The sequence below is a fragment of the Chrysemys picta genome, chromosome 5 (genome assembly GCF_011386835.1).
Source record: "Chrysemys picta bellii isolate R12L10 chromosome 5, ASM1138683v2, whole genome shotgun sequence".
Taxonomy (NCBI): domain Eukaryota; kingdom Metazoa; phylum Chordata; order Testudines; family Emydidae; genus Chrysemys; species Chrysemys picta.
In genome coordinates this window covers 6,786,240-6,800,632 of record NC_088795.1, presented here as the reverse complement: position 1 = coordinate 6,800,632, position 14,393 = coordinate 6,786,240, and the positions used below count along the sequence as shown (strand labels likewise).

Genomic DNA, 14,393 nt, shown 5'->3' with positions numbered 1-14,393 from the left:
ACGAAGTACGCATCATAACCTTTAGAATTGTGTGCTAGGAATGTGTAGTCCCGAAACTCTTTGCCAATAAAGGTCTTAAACACAGAAAGACACTCATCGCCCTTAAATTCCCAGGATTTTTCTGGCTTTAGGGACATAGCAAAAATGTAATTGGGAGTGTGCAACTCGGTCTCCTGTGTGCATTCGAAATCATAAAAAAGATATACTTTTCTGAAAATTCGGGCTTTCTAAGGCTGTCCATAAAACAGAGGTGACCGTCTACATCACCACCGATCAAGACTGACACTTCTCACACAAAGTTTTAGACAGGCATTCAACTTGGTTTTTTGATGCACAGTCGATATGTCTGACTAAACACTCTTTGGACCGACAATACAGTCTACAGCTAGGACACCGCTGCTGCACGCCCACGCCGTCTGAGCACGTTACGCTCAAGCAGAGGCGGCAACGATACCTGCAAGAGTGGTCATGGCTGTACACCGTGTGGCAAAACTCACAATAATTTTTCGCTTTGAACAACTTTTTTACATCCAGAACCCCATAGTAATGCTCATCGTGCAACAGGATAAAATAAGTCTCGGGTTACACTGTGCCCCCCGTTTTAAAAAAGCCCCAGCCGCCTTTCGCCGTATACAGCACCACCTGTATGTTAACTCCTAAATGCTGTTCACACTTTGCTACGTCGCTGGGCATAACCTTTTTTTGATCTGACCACCCCAGTTTCTCATGTAACTTTCTCGCCTCCGCTAAAAATTCCAAGTCCGTAGGTTTACCAACGGACATGACGGCCAAGAGCCCACCCGCAAAACACAAATTGGTACCGGTGTAAGTCAGGTCTACTAAACACGGTCTCTTTTAATGAATAATTTGACTATTAAGGATACAATTTTAAAAAAACTCTACGAGCGCCTCCACCCCTGTTTTTACAGCTGTCACAACGAGGCGCAATGTCCCATCGATATGCAACTCTCTATTGCTCTGTAGCAGCTTTGAGGTCTGATTTAAGAAATCCTCAGCAGACAGCTCATCCCTAGTTCTTTTGACCGAAAACAGAGTTAGTTGAATTACGGCTCTCTAAATGTAAGTGTACATAATCATCAGGGCCTACTCTACCATTAATGTCATCGAGCACTACTGCATTGTCAGAAGAGTTGCCCAGGCCTATGAGGGGGAAAACAACAACAACAACAACAACATTTTACAAAACTGAACTTTACCATCTCTCACCCACACCTCTGTATTTACTTAAAATACAAAACCTCATAGAACAACCAAACCAATAAGCAAAATATATTTACCGGGCTTCATCTATCCATCAGTGACTGATGCTGGTGAATTTTCCTTTTCAGCTGTCTTTCCTTTTTCTTTTCACCTTGTTTTCCCTCTGGTCTAAGGATCTCATGTTTTGACTGTACTGTGGAGCAAACAACAACATTATTATAAAACACATGAAACCGTCTTGTAAACATACATGCACATATTACACACACACACACACACACACACACACATACACACACACACACACACAAAACAGCAGCTTTATAAAACACACCAAACCAAGTTTGCAGCCAGACACTTTTCAAAAACCCACATGCATTTAAAAGCCTGTTGCAAAAAAATAAATAAATAAAGTTACCTTTCACTATGGGATAAAGTGTTGCAGGCACATGCTTGTTCTGTTCCCCCTCGTGTGTGTTTGGGCCTTCAGGTTCAAGAACAAACAAAAATGTTAGTTAGTATTACCCTAATCCCTATACAGCCTGTGGAGTACTTTTTTTTTTTTTTTAATTCAACTGTATTAAGCACAACTATAGTTAAAATGGTTTTAACCTTGGCCTGGTGGTGAAATGCAGTTTAAAGTTACTGGTTCCACGCTAAACAGATCACACTGCAATAAACATAGGCACCATTATTTACTAAGACAGCCTGGGCAAAGAGTGGCATTATATAATATATAGTTTCAGAGTTAAAAACAGCAAGTCTTACCTCTTTTTGCAGTCCAGCAGCTATTCAAGAAAGTTTTCTGTTGAAAAGAACAAGCTCCAGCATACCTGAGGTTTTTATACCATCTTAGCCCATTGTTTCCAACAGACTTCAACACAGTTGCTAACCGGTTAATTTAATCACCCCTCCCATAGCATTCCCTTTTGTGATCTGGGGTAGTGAAACCATTTTGTCTGCACAACAGGGCTTCCCCCCCGCTTTAAGTTAAAATACATTTGTGGCTGTCTTACAGTATTAAACAGTACCCATTTCCAAGTGGGGGCCCTTTGCAGATATCAATGAATGTCTTGGGGGTTGGTTGTTTTTTAAAACATGTTTCTTTCATGCTTAAAGTTTGGGGGGTGGGGTTGTTGCCTAGAAAGAATGACCCATAGCATTCAACCAACTCCTGGGCCATATTTAAACTGTCCAATAGCGTTCCACCAACCCCAGGGGTTATATTTAAACTGTCCAATAGCATCTGTGAATTCCTGAGGTTTAATTTCATTTCATATTAAGCAGAACTCACCATCCACCCCCACCCACCCCTTACTACGGGTGAACTCCCATCAAATGTAACCCTATAGCAACGAGGGTAAGTAATTGCAGTCACCCTGGCTATTCAGTGAGGGGTGTGTGTGTGGTTAAACCCATTTAGTTCAACAGACTAAGGATAGCTCTGTGGTTTAAGCATTGGCCTGCTAAGCTCAGGGTTGTGAGTTTAAGTCTTGAGAGGGCTACTTAGGGATCTGGGGCAAAATCAATATTTGGTCCTGCTAGTAAAGGCAGTTCTATGAGATAGGCATATCTCCATATTAACTCTATTGTCTGAATTAGACTTGTTTGTTTTATTGTAAGCACATTTTTAGGATTTTTTCCCCCTCCCACCACAACATACATTTCAGCTTTTTGCTATACACACACAAAAACACAAGAGCTAATTCTCACAAACAATTTATTTTTGTATTTAAAAAACTTACAGCTCCTTGAAAACAAACCAAACTGCTTCATTAAAACCTTTTAGCTCACCTAAATGCCAAAGGCCTTCTAACAAAACACAGATAGTCACAAACCCCCTTTTCAAAAATTTACAGCTACCAAGTTTTATATCGCATGTTTGTCCCCTCACCATTCTCTAACTTAATCCTTTTAGATTTCTTACCAATAGTTTTTTTCTTAAGCAGGGTTCTGGAACTCTTTGTGCGGACTAGACGGTCAATATAACGCTGTAAGCAGGCATCTTCCGGTTTGGTCATATTCTTTAGAACACGGTCAGGGTCTGCACTGAATTGCACAGCATTTATCAAGGTCACCCCTTGCGCTAAATATTCTTGGGTTAGGCACAGACATTGCATAGCAGAACCTATGGCAATAACAGTGTTTAATAAGCTTCCAAACACAGCTCAGCACACAGGCCCCGGAGCTTGCAGTTTATATCCACTGAAGTCCAAGTCACACAGTCATGGTGCCTTTGGCCTGGCGCATCTATGACAATCTTCAGAAAGCTTTTCCCTAAGGCAGTGTTTAAGAATAGCATAAACAGCAACGCGTCCAATAGTCCGCATGACTTTTTTACGCTCACGACGTGGCACTGGCTCAGTTAGTTCTATGCCAAGCCGCCTCCTAAACTCCTCCTAGCCATCATCCACAGAGTCCTCTTCAACAACTTGTATCGGCGTTGAGCAAAAACATGGTGGGCCCGGTTCATCTTCGCTGCTTGATGCAACGCTGTCCAGGGCCTGCAGGTCCTCTAGAAAAGCATCGTCGAGCTGTTGAGAAATTTTCAGAAAAGAAACCGTGTAAGTACCCCCACTGCTTGTTTTTTAATATACGCAACCCCCGGTTCCTACCCCATTACCCACCCCTCCTCGACTGCCGCTTCTTAATCATTCATTTACCTGAGCGCCGTCTTTTCCGTTTGCCTTGTCCGCCGGTGACTCCCCCAAGCCTCAATCGCCTTCCACCTCTGAGGGGGTGGACAAAGAGAGACCGTCTCGCTCATCGGGGTGTCTCACGAGGGTTTTGGGGTCAGGTTCCGGCATATCCAGCAACGGCTGGGCCAAAGGGCTCCCCTCGGTCGCTCCCTCCTCCTCCTCGGAACTGTCGCTGATGTAGCGTTTTCTCCATGAATGGTCAAAGGTGCTTGGGGCTAAAACAAAATCCAAAGTTCTCACGGGGGTAGTGAAGGAGTCCCTGTTTCCTCTCAGCAGCCTTTCCGCGATTTCGAAAACACGTGTCCTTGGTAAGAGATGGCCGCCTCGTCTGTCTGGCGCTGGGACTTATGGGGTAATGGTGCTGCACTGTGATTGGCGGAGGCCCTTGGGAGGAGTTCTTAGTGGGGTCACACGACTCACTTCCAGAGGGGTCACCCCAACCTGGAAGTCACTCTGATTGGTCAAAATCTCCTCTCGGGGAGGTCCTGTTGGGACGAAATCCCTCCTGATTGGTAGAGGGCGGTGGGGGGAGTTCTTAGAGGGGTCACACGATCCACTTCCGGATGGGTCACCCCCGCCCTGGAAGTCACCCTGATTGGTCAAAATCTCCTCTCGGGGCGGTCCTTTCGGGACGAAACCCCTCCTGATTGGTAGAGGGTGGTGGGGGGAGTTCATAGAGGGGTCACATGACCCACCTTGCTTCCGGTCAGGTGGCTTATTGACCCCAGAAGTAATACCCCCATGGGTGGGACTTCCAGTGACAGGTGGGGGGGACCAAGGGGTCAAGGGGCAGGTTTATGGTTTGATTTACGGTAGGGCCCTTATACTACTCACACCACAGCAGGTGTGAACAATGACCTCACTACCTGAGCCTGGCCCGATGCTGCCCCTACTGGAATTGTGCAATGGAAAGGACTGAAAATGCTGGAATTCCTTTAACCAGCCTCCGCCCCTGGACCTACTCCACCATTCTTGACTCAGACACCTGGCATTCCTGATAAATGCCCGGATTACATGGATACCCTTGAAAGAAATAGGGAATCGTTACCTCTGCACCGGGACTATGACTGCCCTATTGACCTACAGCCTTGGTTGAAAGTTGCCTTCACCAGTATTTACACATTGTTGAAACCAGAATTAGTGGCTCTCCCTGCGTACAGTTCTAAAAACTGGTCCTAAGAGTTTATGAGCAAACATGCGTTTCCCACGGGTGCCCAGGCCTTTTTTGGGAAGAAGAAATGTGGGACTGTACTACGCCTCTCTTTAGACAATCAGCCCCTGAAAAAAGTGATCGTTTGGAACCATTACCCCCAGCTGTAAATCCCACAATTGTTGGCTCACAGGAAATCTGCAAAGTTGTTCCTCAAACTTCATCTGCGAGGATTTCCAATCTAATACTCATTTGGGCAGGGGACAAATGGAAACCAGATTTCAAAGCACACTATGGATATTTTAACTGTCTGATATGCCATTTGAGCGAACTAACGGTCCCCTCACCTTGCAACACATCATCAGTGATGTATTTGGGAACATTGTGGATCCACACAGTGCCATCTATTCAGGTGACAGACTTCTCTTTCTGGAGAACCCAGAGCAGCACGCGCACCACACCTGAACCTGGAGAGGTTTCGGCAGGATGTTCTCAACACGGAATTGGACAAGCGTACCTCCAGCCAACTCTCCTGAGAGGTTTTGGGATACATCCTCTCCCCGGAAGGTGTTACGATTGATCCAAATAAAGTGGAAGCCATTCATCGATGGGACGAAGTTTGAAGTCCTCAAGAAGAGCAGCGCTGCCTAGACTTCACCCGCTTCACTGTTGCTTCCGCCCAGGGATCTCAGAGCCAGTAACCCCCACCAGAGCTCTCCTCCACATAACGGCCACAATCGTTTGGTCACCCAAGTTCCAACAAGTCCGCAAACAGCTCAGAATTGCCTTCCCCACTGCACCTATTCGGAGGCTCAGCATTCATCATGGAAGTAGACGCATCTACTATGACCACCAGGGCCCACTTCATTTGGTGGTGCCAGATGTGGCCTGAAATTCAGAGTTAGCTTGACTGACGTGACTTCTGCGCTTTCACCAAGGCACCACACATCAAACTTCTTGGCATCTCAGGCCTCTGGAGACCCTGCCCTGGCCATGGGCAACCATTGCCAGGAATTTCATTTCACTGATTCAAATGGCCACAGGATGGAACTGACTCTCATAGATCACCTGACCACGATGGCGCGCTTCATCCCCTTGTCAACGTGTACCGTCAATTGAGAGGACAGATCAGTTCCGAGTTTGCAAAGGCCAATGACACCTTTATTTTGCTAAATGTAGCTTTCCCACTGATTTCATGCCACGATACGAACGGCCTCTACGAACTTCCCAGCTATCGACCTGGGTCACCGTCAAGAAGAATGAAGGGAGCCCCTCGAGAACACTAGGAAGGCGTTCAGATAGTGTCCGGTCTGCTGATGGCAAGAGGGAAGCCATTTCCTAAAGAGAGGTACAAAGCCCCTCGCATTCACTGAATCCCTAAGTCCCATCTGTTGCAGCAGTTCCTGACCCATCCCCCTTGGCTGACCTTCTGATCCCATCCTCCTCCTCAGGGTCTAGGGAGCAAACTCTGGGTCTCTTCCCTCACTTTGCACAATCCAGGCCCAGAGTGTCCGAGCTCATCACACACAATGGGACTCTCCTCCCTTCTCCTCCTTGTGGGGGGACTAGTACCCCCCATTTTACAGACAGAGAATGAAGGTGATGCAGTGACCTCTCCAAGGTCACACCTAGCAATGTGGGGGAGAGCTGGGAACTGGAGTGGGTTCTACAGGAGTGCCCTCTCCACAGGGGCAGCTTCACTTTCTGCCCTTCGTCCTCTCCTCCCCTCTTGGCCCGTCTTTGAAGGGGGCTCTGACAGGGAAATGAGCAGGGGTTTCCTCCCCCCTCTGCCTTCCAGGTTCTGGGATCTGTCCATGTCGCCTACAGCAATGCAGCCTGCAGCTGGCCCGGCTTGGGGAGCCGTAACCTCATCCTGTAAAATCGAGAAGTACTGGCTCTCACTGATGCGTAGATGGAAAACCACACACCCCACCCGGAGGTAGAAGCCACCCATTCCCAGGTTGTCCCGAGGAGCCATGATTCCTCCAGGAGCTGGGGAAGGGCACGGTGATCAGTTTGTCAGAGGTAGGGGAAGATCGTGTAAGGAGAAGGGCTAGGAGAGGAGGAGCATGAGCTAGGCTCTGTATTTGGGCTTGGCAGGGATCAAGAGAAGGGACAGGGGCTGTTAGAGGGCAATGGTGAGGTACAAGGGGTGTCGGAGGTGGGGGCAAGGCCTGAAAAGTTCAGCTACATTAGCTCAATTGTGCCAGAGAATCACCGGTTGAGGTGACTGAAAGCTCTGAACTAGGGCTGGCCAAAATCATCCTCCTCAGATGGGAACATCCCCAAAGTCTGCAGAAGCTCAGCCTCTGAGGTGAACGTTGTGGCCCAAACCTCTCTCTGCTCTGTACCTCACAGGATTCCCACTGGCTGTTCCAATCCAGGAGGAAAACTCACAGCACCGGTGCAGTGAAGTGCCACTGAAACCCGCTGTGATGCACAGACCTTGTCCTGGCTGTCTGCACAGGGCTGAATTTCACCCCTTCAAAGTGTAAGTAAATCATTGGCTGAAGGGCTTTTTCTGTTCAGATGTGGTTCTAGTGGGAAAGAACCATGGGCATTGTTAACCTGTATTCCCCTGAAGAACACCACCCTGTCTTTCTCTGGTCAGGTTAGAGCTCACCATCCATTGCGGAGGTGAAGACCAGATGGGAGCTGCTGGATCGACCTTGATGAGCCATGTCCTTGTGTGGATGAAGGACCTACATCTCAGGATGGCCAGCAGCAGATGTGAGAATGTGTCCAGGAATAGGCTAAACAACCTACACTGATAGGTAAGTAAAGTCATGGCCACATGTAGACACCACAGGAATTGGAGGGGATTGAACCAGGGTCCTTCAGCACAAGCCCCTCTCACTCATTGTCAACCAATCCAGCTCCACCCACTAGACCACGCCCCCTTCCAGAGTCACAGAACCCAGGAGCCCGGATTCTCAGACCCAGGCCTCACATCACAAGGCCAAACCTCCTCCCATTATGGGCGCTGTAGAAGGGATCATTGGCAAAAACCCCTCTACATTCCCCCGTCAGAGACTGCAGCCACAGGTGACCAGTGAAAGAGCAGAGATCTCCACAGTGGGAACCCGAGGGGCTGCACATTTGGGGTTTCACAGGGAAGGCCTCTGGCAGCCACTGACAGAGTGTTCCTGGGAGGAGATTTTCCGTCTCTAACAAAGGGTTTCTGTTCCCCCAGATCTCAGGCGCTCAGCAGAATGCGGGAGAGCCGAGTGCTGATGGGCAGAGGGGTCACAGGAGTCACCGGGCGGCTGTGCAGCAGGTGCAGTGTCTGCAGTCACCAGGGGCCAAACCCTGCGCTCCAGACAACCCAGGCTAAGGCTCCCTGGATTGCCAAGGGGACTTTGGCTTGGGGAATCGGTGGCTGGTGCCTGTGTCCACAACTGGGATGTTGTCATGAGGCTACTCAATGGTCCATGAAGCGCCATGCGAGCACGGGGAGAAAGGGCATTAGAGAGCGAGGCTGGGACCTCTGCGGAGCTGCTGCAGTCGAGCATCCATGGCCAGAAGAGAGACGATGGGAAACTCGCTTCGATGGCTGGCTACAGCCGCAGCAGCTGTCTCATAAAGCTCTGCTCACGCTCCAGCCAACAGAGGCAGGACAAAGAGCCATCCAGTGAGAGCCTGCGTTGCAATTCGCAATATGCCGTTTTTCAGTGGATTCTGCTGCCCTGACAGTCTATTTCCTGTAATGTGCACATCCAGCCTCCCTGGCTGACCTCAATGGGAGTTAGGTTCTCCGTGCCCACAGGACAGGGCTGGTCTTACCATGAGGCCAACTGAGATGGCCACCTCAGGTGCCAGACTGTGGGGGGGGGGCGCCACTAGGACCCAGAGTGTAGAAAATTGTGTCTGCTGCGGGTGCCTATGTATTCTCTCTGCTCGAGATGCACAGAGATGGTGGAGTGCTGTGCTGGAGGAAGGAGGGCACAAGAGACAGAACAGGCAGGCGAAAAGGTGAGAGGGAATAACAGAAAGCAGCAGGAGCTGCAGGGAGAGAGAGGAGGAGGAGCTTCTTGTGTACCTCTCCAGCACCCCCAGGAGCCTGGACTGATTAACACCAGCTTCTCAGGGAGCTTCCTGTTTCCTGCTGCTTCCCTGAACCCACTTGAGGAGAACAGGCAGTCAACTGAAATAGTAGGAGCCAGTTAGGCCCTTAAGACGCTGATATCTTCCCTCACAGACTCTGCTACCAGCCTGCTTATTTGTCCCCTTCAATTGAGTGTTGAGAGCCACTCTAGCTGGCACAGAACAGCCGTCCTAGTGAAAGAAGAAAACACCTCTCTGGGGCAGCATTCAGAAAAAGAAAGAAAGCAAAAGAAGTTTTTCTATCTAAGCAGGAAGGAGCTCTCCTGAGATACACAGACACAAATGTTCACGGTGAACCTTCCAGTCCTAGTGAGGATGTGAGTGGTGAGGAGATGCCTGATCGTCCAGTTAGTCAGAGTGCAGGTGACCTGGCAGCTACTGCAGCATCCATATCGTAACCACGCACATTCCTGAAGAAAAGTGTAGATCAGAGAAGAGTGTGGTGGAGGTGCAAGAAACAGCTGCTGCTGAATTTAGTTCCTTAAGTCTAGATGATCCAGGACTGTGGACCCACTTGAGCAGTAGCCTGAGGGACTTCCTTGTACTGCATGGGCCACAGCAAGTGAAAAACTTCATGTTCCCCAAAGACAATGAAAATAGAAGCTTCTATCCAACACATTACTGGCGTGAAATTTCCAATGGTGACAAAGTGAAGAGGCCTTTGTATGTACTCAAAAACCCAGAATGATGCATACTGTTTTTCTTGAAAACTCTTCCAATCTAATGTTCCAGCAAAAGAAGCTTTTCTATCTAAGCAGGAAGGAGCTCTCCTGAGATACACAGACACAAATGTTCACGATGAGCCTTCCAGCCCCAGTGAGGATGTGAGTGGTGAGGAGATGCCTGATCTTCCAGTTAGTCAGAGTGCAGGTGACCTGGCAGCTACTGCAGCATCCATATCTCCATCTCAAATGGGTGTAACCATGCCCATTCCTGAAGAAAAGTGTAGATCAGAGAAGAGTGTGGTGGAGGCGCAAGAAACAGCTGCTGCTGAGTTTAGTTCGTTAAATCTAGATGATCCAGGACTGTGGACCCATTTGAGCAGGAGCCTGAGGGACTTCCTTGTACTGCATGGGCCACAGCAAGTGAAAAACTTCATGTTCCTCAAAGACAATGAAAATAGTAGCTTCCATCCAACACATTACTGGTGTGAAATCCCCAATGGTGACAAAGTGAAGAGGCCATGGCTTATGTACTCAAAAACCTAGAATGCTGCATCCTGTTTTTGTTGCAAACCCTTCCAGTCTAATGTTCCAGCTACATTGGGTTCTACAGGAACAAAGGACTGGAAAAATCTGGCTAGAAATCTGGCATGCCATGAGAAGGCAGCAAATCACCAGAGAGCATTCCATAGGTGGAAAGAGCTTGAGATGAGAATAAGGTTAAAGACCACCACAGATGATCAGCATCAAGAGAAGATTGCATCAGAGTCTCTTCACTGGCAAAATGTTCTGAAAAGGCTCGTTGCCATTGTGAGAATGCTTGCTACCCAAAACCTAGCACTGTGTGGCACTTCAGATCAGCTGCATGTGCCAAACAATGGAAACTTCCTTAAAATTGTGGAGCTGATGGCTGAGGTTGATGCTGTACTCCAGGAGCATCTAAGAAGAGTCACCACCCAAGAAATGGACACACCCCACGACCTCGGAAAAACAATTCAAAATGAGATCATACTGTTACTGGCAACAAAAGTCAAACAGAAGATTGTGGCAAATCTGAAGTCAGCAACTCATTACTCTGTTATTCTGGACTGCACACCTGACATCAGCCATATGGATCAACTGACTTTAATGGTGCATGTTGTAACAACAACAGAACCTAGTGAAAATGTCCCTGCAATGGTGACCGTCAGAGAGTATTTTCTAGAATTTATTGACAGGTTTCAGAGTAGCAGCCGTGTTAGTCTGTATCCGCAAAAAGAACAGGAATACTTGTGGCACCTTAGAGACTAACACATTTATTTGAGCAGAAGCTTTCATGGGCTACAGCCCACTTCATCGGATGCATAGAATGGAACACACAGAAGATATTTATACATACAGACAGGGCCGGCTCTAGGTTTTTTGCTGCCACAAGCAAAAAACATTTTGGCTGCCCCCTACCCCAGCCCTGGGCTCTCTCCCTCTCCCCCCACCAACTGCACCCTCCTGCCGCCCCAGGCCTGGGTCACTGGTAACTCGCTCCCAGGGCGGGTCATTCAGCAGGAATTTTGGATGTGCACAGAACACAGACAGGATTGGTTCCCATATGGTTACAGAACTGCAGTAAAGTGGAACAATTTTCAGCTTGTGTGACTGGAGGATATCTGGATGCATATTATAAGACTGTCCTACATAAATGAGAAAAAGTTGAGGTTCCTTTATTATTCTTTTGTTCCATTCTTTGTTTCTATGGGGAATTTGCCAATGTAATATCACTGTCTTCCTTTTAAACAAATAAAACTAAAACTTAAAAAATAATAATAATAATAATAAAAAGCAATAGCTGTTGAAAACAGCAATTCCAGTCCTAATAACCACTGGGAAGCATTTCTTGCTCAATTTATTCTACTTTTTCTACAGCGAGTTACAGTGGATCAGTATATTTGATTTGGGGGAAATGAAGTAACAGCTGCCCAAATTGAGCTTGAGCACTCCTGAATTTTGAGGGTGTTCAAATCTGGAAGGCAGGTGCTAGATTCCCTTTCTGAATATTAGCTAAATCTGGAAAGGAAAAGTCAATTTCTGCTTCCATGGCTCAGAAGTGCCTGGTACTGTATCTAAAGCTGCCCAGGTCCAGAGCCTCCCCTCCCTTAGTTTTCATTTTAAATTCTACTGGGATCCACATACCTCCCTTGCTAGGCTTCAGATAGAGAGGTGCACTGTCCATTTAGTCCCCCCAATTCCTTCTTTGGGGGAGAGCCCAGGGCTGGGACAGCAGGAGATGCGGGTGGGGGCCAGAGCTGGGGCGGCAGGGGGTGCGGGTGAGGGGGAGAGCCCAGGACTGGGGGAGCAGGAGGGTGCAGGTGGGGGCCAGAGTTGGGGCGGCAGGGGGTGCGGGTGGGGGAGAGCCCAGAGCTGGGGCAGAAGCAGGTGCAGGTGAGGGGAGAGCCCAGGACTGGGGCAGCAGGGGAGTGCAGGTGGGGGCCAGAGCTGGGGCGGCAGGGGGTGTGGGCGGGGGAGAGTCCAGGCTGGGGCAATACAGGGGTGCGGGGGGCGGCAAAAACCTAGAGCGTCTCTGTTCCTACCATTCACAGCAAGCTGCAGATTTCAGTTCCATACTCCTTCCCCCACCCTTTCCTCTTGCTAGTGGCCAAGGGAATGCTGGGAAATGTAGTTCTTTCCCTGCTCCAGGGCTGGCTCTATAGGCAGGGAGCTAACCAAGGAACTACAGCTCCCAGGGGCCCCTGTTGGTTCTCAGCTCCCAGGCTGGATTCTTGCGCCCCTTGCAAATCTGCCGCCCCAAGCACCTGCTTGCTTTGCTGGTGCCTAGAGCCGGCCCTGCTTCTTAGACATTCCCTAATTTCCTTACATATCTGGGGTTTCAGAGAAGCAATCTCTAGGTATGATCTGATGGTTTTTCATATCTGGCTTAAGCTTCTCACAAAATAACTGCTCCCTGTTCCCCTCTTTCCTGGAGAACCAGAACACACAGATTTCAGAGTAGCAGCCGTGTTAGTCTGTATCCGCAAAAAGAAGAACAGGAGTACTTGTGGCACCTTAGAGACTAACACATTTATTAGAGCATAAGCTTTCGTGGACTACAGCATATGCATCCGAAGAAGTGGGCTGTAGTCCACGAAAGCTTATGCTCTAATAAATTTGTTAGTCTCTAAGGTGCCACAAGTACTCCTGTTCTTCTTTTTGTGGCTACTTAGTTTCTTTGAGTCACCTCTTGTGAAGGCACTTATTTGGGTGTGCAAATAGCCTCTGAGAAATTGCATCTATTGGTTCTCCTTTTCCACGATTTTGTTGAGTCCCTCAAAGTATTCTTGGTGTTCTCCCATCTACCAGGCTATACCCACCTGTTGTTGTGACACTGTCAGATCAGGTCATGCCAGAGTGTACTGAGGTTAACTCACTTGTGTATTAGTATTTAATGTAATTGTTAAGTGTAGAAGAATGTATTTGATGTTTAAAGTTCATGAAAACGAATGGCATGTTATATGCATTGTTTTTACTTATCTGTATCCATTATAATGTAGTAGCAAACATTTACATTGTAAATAACCCTGTAGCTAAATAACTCATCAGACAAGAAAAAAGCCTTGTGATATGCAAATGAAGAAATGTAACAGAAAAATGCTCATTTCAAAGCAAGTGGCCATTTTCTGTGTGATGACCAGAGGCCAAGGACTCAAAGTACATTCCTCACTCACTGTCATCAAAGGAAAAGCCCACGTGGGTAGAGACACTATCAGAAAAAGCTATAAATGTGGATTCAAGGAAAGATTCTTCATCTCTGGACTGTTTGGACTCTTACAGGGAAGAGTACTAGATGCAAAGCGGAGATCCCCAGAGACAACCTGGGTACCCTGAAAAGACTTCTGGGAAACTGGCAGTTTATTACCTTACTGCCACCATTTGGAATTACAAACTGTGACTCACCTGTACATAAATGTTACCAGCTCTAACCTCTCACTAACTCATTTCCTTTTTTTAGCTAATAAGCATTTAGTTAGTTTATTCATAAAATTGGCAACCAGGGTTGTCTTTGGTGCAAGACCTGGAGTACCAATTGATCTGGGGTAAGTGACTGGTCTCTTAGGACTGGGAGCAACCTGATGTGCTGTGGTTTTTGGTGTATGTGACTATCACAAAATCCAGTTTGTCTGGGCAGGAAGATAGGCTGGATGGAGTGTCTAAGGGGACTGTCTGTGACTCCATGGCAAGAGTGTTACAGTGATCCAGGAGTTCACACTGGTTACTGGCATGATGAAATCTAATTCTAGAACACACTACAAGCTTGGAGTGTCTGCCCTATGTCCAGCAGTCTGCCCTGAGGTAGACACTCACAGTTTTGAGTCACTCCGGACAGCATGACAATTGTCTCTTGTCTTATACTTTGATTGTAAGCTCTGTGGGGCAGAGATTGTCGTTTTGTTTTGTTTGTACAGCACCAGTGTCAGGGTTCACTAACCACAGGAGCTCCTCCTCCCGGCCAGGCACAGCATAGCGGCGGTCTCTCTGTACAGCACCCATTGCCAACGGTCTCTCTTCCTGCAGCGTGGCCCTTGGGCC

General features: G+C 47.9%; 1 long non-coding RNA gene across 1 annotated transcript; it reads right to left on the bottom strand.

Moving 5' to 3' along the window:
• Positions 1–1,316: 1,316 nt before the first annotated feature.
• On the bottom strand, positions 1,317–3,465 carry LOC135984086 (uncharacterized). Its single transcript, XR_010601994.1, has 3 exons — positions 1,834–3,465; positions 1,640–1,705; positions 1,317–1,414 (listed from the first exon to the last, which is right to left on the bottom strand). It is a non-coding gene; the product is annotated as an uncharacterized LOC135984086 (long non-coding RNA).
• Positions 3,466–14,393: the final 10,928 nt, after the last annotated feature.